Raw genomic sequence first — 6,000 nt, 5'->3', positions numbered from 1 at the left:
TTAACAGCTGTCATTTTCTAAATTTATAATGTTATATTTGCAACAAACGACTCTATAACACCAAATTATCGTTTTTTTTCTCTAAGTAAACACTTAACTATTTGTTTTTTCTTAGGAGAGTTCCACTAAAACACAAACTTAAAGAAGTTGTAATGTGAAACGTTGAGTGTCCAATTCAAGAAGGGAATTAAATTTTTGTTGTTGTTTGGTCGTTTATTTCCGGTGTGTGTGTGTGTTTTCTTATAGCAAAGCCTCAGTGGACTCAGCAGATAGTCTGATTTTAGCATTCCAAGTCTATTGACTTTCCGCTGTACCAGCGGGAGACCTTATTACTACTATTAAAATAACATTTGTACCACGATATGTACTACAGAAATTAAGTATTGAATGTAATACTATACAAATATCAGAGATTAAATTAAACCTTATATTTATTTTTATCAGTCACTCAATGTGAACATCCTTGAAGAAAATAAAACACTTTTTAATGACTTTATAATAAAATTTATTGCTATATTTTAAAATCTTGTTTAGTTTAGTTATTTGGAAATTTCAATATTCTACTGCTTGATGTTGTTCAGCTTCAAAAGTTCCCAATACAGAGTCCAAAATAATAAGAGACAGTGTCAGCCCCTTAGGTTTCCATCTTCGTAATCTTTACACGGGCAATATGAATAATGCCAAACTTTTATATTAATCTTTTTAAGTGCAAATAGTCAGACTTAAGTTTAAATATGTAATTCTTTGTTGTTTTCACTCATTTTTATTGTTTTACTTGATGTCTGCACACACACATACACTTCAAAAAATGCTTATTGTTTACTTTGCTGTCTAACGCTTGGTCGAGTCTTTTGTTTTGTGCTATAGGAATATACCACAAGTTTCTTTCTTTCTCTAGAATTGGTAGTTATTCTGAATTCGTTATTTGTTCAGAATATATGAATATTCTTACACACTACATGGCCCAGATAACTGTTAAGATGTTTTCATTTCAAATTACCTTTGTACCTTCGTCATTTTCAAGGTTGGTAATACTATTTACCACTCGTGAATAATATTACTTAGTGCCTATATTTAAGGAAGTTGACAGCAGTGACCTTTAATGGCTATACAGTTTATATATGTGATGGTGACAGTCCTAATTATGTCAAATGAAAATGACCAGTCAAATAACACTGCAATGTTACGCTGGGTTAATGTAAAGTTTTTAGAACCTCGAAATACTTCATATCGTTAGTCTTGACCTACAGTTACCACAGAAAGTGTTCGTACCCTTGCGTCCCGAGTAGTTTTTTGCTCATAACTTAAAAAGTATCACGATTAGGCTGATAGATGTATAACATATTATAAATATTATACTAACACACATCTACATACATTTTTATGTAAATTAAACAACAAATAACTGTTTATAAACAAATAACCAAATATAGGAGGAGCAGAAAGTGTTCAAACATTTTTGAACGTGTGAAAAAACTGATATTCCGATAAAAATTTTGTTTATTTTGGCGAAAAACTACATTATACCATTCCAGAACTAGACACTGGGTTCATAATTATTGGAATTTCGTCAGCAAAAAAAAATGTACTTCCGGCAATTTAGCGCCGTCTCCGTCATTATCTGCTTGGTCATCATGGCGAACAGGAAACAACTGTCCAGTGATTTAAAAAACCAAATTATTGTAAAATACAAGTCTCTTGTGTCTCTTTCCGGTATTGCTACACAACTCAATGTGCCGAAATCTACTGTTCAAAGCATAATTGCCAAGTTTAAGCTTCCGGGATCAACTGCTAACCTCCCTCGTTCCAGACGCCCCACCAAAATTCCAGAAAAAAACAAGAGGAAGGTTCTCAGAGAGGTTAGTAGGAACCCTCGTTTAACACGTAATGACATACAGAAACTGGTAACAGAGTCTGGGGTTGAAGTAAGCACCTCTACAGTTACGAACATGTTACGCTCTTCTGGGTTCAAAGCATGCCATCCTCGTAGAACTCCATATTTAAAGCCTGTTCATTTAGAAGCACGACTGATGTATGGAAGAAAGCATGTAGATAAACCCTTTACCTATTGGAAGAGTATTTTTTGATCAGACGAGACTAAAATTGAGCTTTTCGGCCACAATGAAGTTCGCTATATTTTCCGTTATAAGGGGGATCGAAATCTCCCAAAGAACACCGTCCCTACAGTTAAACACGGAGGTGTCTCAATCATGCTATGGGGTTCCTTCAGCTCTTCTGGTGTAGGCAGCCTTTACCGCATCAACGGAATCATGAAAAAAGAAAAGTACGTTGATATATTTGGCACTTATATCAAGAATGAATCTTGGAACTTGTGGCGTGGGCGTCGTTGGATCTTCCAGCATGACAATGACCCTAAGCACACATCAAAATATGTGCAATCCTGGTTGCAGAGGAACTGTATAAGCGTTCTGAAAAGTTAATGTTCAAGCTAATAATGTTTTGTATAACTAGGAAGATGTACATTTTGAGGGAAAGTTTGTCACTGGAGGGATATGGCTGTCCAAAAGAATAGTTGTCTAGGAAAAGCCATCTCCTGGATATTGGACTTTTACTGCTGCTAAAATATTCATAACTACAACCTCACTGTGACCCACTCAACAAAAAAGAAATGCTGATATATGGTGCATCCAGATCATTGATCGACAGAGTTCTTCATTAAGAGTTGATCTCACTGTAAGGAGATACACGATGAGAGTTACCTTGGGGTTGTGACATCTGGGAGGTCCAAATTTACTTGGTGTTTGTGTGCATGACTGCCAGCTAGCATATGACAACAGCAGCTCTGGTCACAACTTCATGAGGAAGAAAGACTGTATAGAACATCACGTACATGCTGGCCAAATGGAGACATTTTACTGGTAATTTGGATGGTGAGTGCTGAGTGGATCATTAGGCATGATGAGCTCCCTGAGCCCAAAGGTATACTAATCATTTCAACTGGGCTCACCCTCCAGCAGAGCCTCATGTTCCAATGCCATCAAGTGAAAGCAGTCTAGATTATCTAGAACAAAGAAGAGAATCAGCTGCAACAGAGGTCAGCACCTCCATCACAATTCATTGAGATGCGTAACAAGTTGAGTTGGCAGCAACAAAAGGGACCTCACAAAGATGCAGGAAATCAACTAGGTGACATTGGCTATTAACAAAAAAAATAGCAACCTCACCTAAGTATGTGTTCTGAATGTGCTTATGTTTATATCATTTTGAAATATTGTTGGTGTTAAAAGATTTATAGGAATTTCTGTAGTAATGTGTGTGTGTTAAAGGGTTCATTTTAGTGTTTTTAACATTTTTTGTGATTAAGGACTAAATTGCAATTGTGTTATATATCTATAAGTTGACTGTAAATGTATTATTTTCTGTATTAAAGGGTTTGTTATAGTTTTTAGTTTACTTTAAACTTTAAAAGGTTTTACTTGACTAAACTAATTGAAGGATGTGATTAAAATAGCTTTTTGATAATTAACTTCTTTTTTACTTTAAAATGAATTGAATAGTAAATTGAAAAGAATTTCCAGTATCAAAAAAAGAGTTTTCTTAAAATTATTTTTGAAATGAATCGATATTAAAGGTGTCTTTTTCAATTGACCATGGAATGATTGCCACCATTAAAGATTTTATTTGTGTGAGTGTTTGTATTAGTGTTAAAAGTTTCTTTTATTCTTGAAATATTTGTTCATATATACTTTACGTAATTTAAACATATTTTTTTTGTAAATATCAAAATCTAGGATTCATTTTAAATGAAAAATTAAACGGTTCATATTGTGTATGTGAAATAGTCAAGCTAATCAGAAAATGTATTTTGTATTTAATTTTTTAAGCATTATGATGTCTGTGAGATATATAAATATTTAAAAGCCAGAAAAGGTTAATGCAATTCTTGAACAATATTAGTTTAATTATAACATCAAGAGCTTGGGACAAGTCTTATATGAGGAAGATGGGAAACTATGGTATGGGAATATACCACAGGTTTCTTCTTTTCTTTTACCTATTAGTATTTATTCTAAGTTTATTCTCTGTTCTGAATATTTGCAGGCTTTCTACATTATACACAGTCAATAAAAATCATTAAGTAGATCTTCAAGTTATTTTTATTCCTTTGCCATTTTCAAAGTTGGTAATATTTATTAATACCATTGGTATTACCACCCATGAGGGAATATTGCTTTCAGGAAGTTAAAAAATTCAAATAAAGATGTAAATGATCTTAGGAAAACTTTAGTTAGTAATTTGTCTGTTAGTATTTTGAGACATATTCCCTCACTTTCCAAAATTGGAATTTTTAACTTATTTGCACCTTGTATGTGCATGCACTAAATTGTTTTCATACATCAAAGCAGTAGTGTGAGCTTTCATGTTTACCAATAATTTTCAAAACTTTTTGCATATACATGTTTCTAATCTTCTTTTTGATAACATGATATTGGTCAGGGAATATAACTTTTTTTTTTACCCTACATTTAAGAATCCTTTTTGTCGCATGCATTTTCTAATTGAAAAGATTACTGTAGAGCATAGAATAAGGGATGTACAGTTGCACAGTGATATTTCAAATAGTGAGCCACAAATTACTTTGAGGTTAGACAACAGGTATTAACTTGTGAGCCTCTACATGATGGGAAGCATGCATTCAATTTAACCAATGTAGGTCATCACTATGAATTACCATTGATGATTCATTACTTTGCTACACAAAGGTAAGTATAGATTAACTTCATAAATGTAAGAACCCATGAGCATACCAATATACAGCACCCCAGACATTTAAGATGTCTTATTCTGGTGTGAGCTAAGACTTTATCAAAAAGAAGTTGATGACACTACCACAGATCTCTGTTAGTTAGATTGGACAGACACTTGAGGATGACTAAAGAAGACTTGAGCTGTTTCTTTAAGCACCTTAAGGAGATAAATGCTCAAAGTGGATAAATATAACGACTGATGGTGCAACGTCTGATATTGAGTTTGGATAATCCAGCACTTGATTTAATTGAGACTTAAGTGAAAAGCAACTTGGTGAATGTAATATGGTCGATAACTATCATTTGTACTTGGTGTAAAACTGAGCTGTTCATTGGGTTGAATTCAAGGCTTAAAAAAAGGATCTAAGAGAGAACCTGGCCACTACAGGAGAGAATGGACATCATATACTTTGGAAAGCATATCCAGCTATGGCATCAACAGATCAAAGATATCCTTATTTGCATATTAATTGAGGAACTGCAACATGAACCAATATGGTGTCATATGGATGTAAGACATTTTCTGTCTCTGATGGAGGTAGTAACTTTGTCAAAACTTTGCCTTACATTGCGATTGTAAGAATCTAGTAAATAAAATAAGAGAATTAAGGTTCTTAAAATATAACAGTATTGCTGTAATGGGTTCTTTTGTTGGATATTTATTTATTATTTGGTAGAAATAATGCCAAGTGCAGTCCATTTATTGATAATTTATTTGAATAGTGTTTGCTACAGTCTATTTTCATTTGTATATGTAACTTCAAATAGAATGATTCAATAACATTTAAAAGAACTTCTAAAACAAAGAAATTTCTAACTTACAAATAAACTTACAACTAAATAGATGCAACACTTCCACCATCTCACTGACTAACTAATAAACTGATTACTCATTAGTTTACTGCTTTGCATATTTGTGTCTTATTTATTTCTTATATGCAATACAAAATGTTTAGATCATAAAGTCAAAGAGCCTTTAGCAAATAAACATCTAATTTAAACAATTAAAATACACCTTACAATCCATAAATGGGTAGTTTGCAAGCTGTATTTTAATAGTTTAAATTAGATGTTTGTTTGCTAAAGGCTCTGTAACCTTATAATCTAAACAGTCCAGGATTCTTTCCAAAAATCAACTTTCAGAGAGTTACAAAAGATTGAACCAATCACAGTCTTACCTGGGAAGAACTTCCCCAGTTACAGGACAGCAAGTGACAATAATGGACAAGAG

The sequence above is a fragment of the Tachypleus tridentatus genome, chromosome 9 (genome assembly GCF_004210375.1).
Source record: "Tachypleus tridentatus isolate NWPU-2018 chromosome 9, ASM421037v1, whole genome shotgun sequence".
In the NCBI taxonomy this organism is placed as follows: domain Eukaryota; kingdom Metazoa; phylum Arthropoda; class Merostomata; order Xiphosura; family Limulidae; genus Tachypleus; species Tachypleus tridentatus.
The sequence above is the reverse complement of the archived record's forward strand: the minus strand, read 5'-3'. Positions refer to the sequence as shown.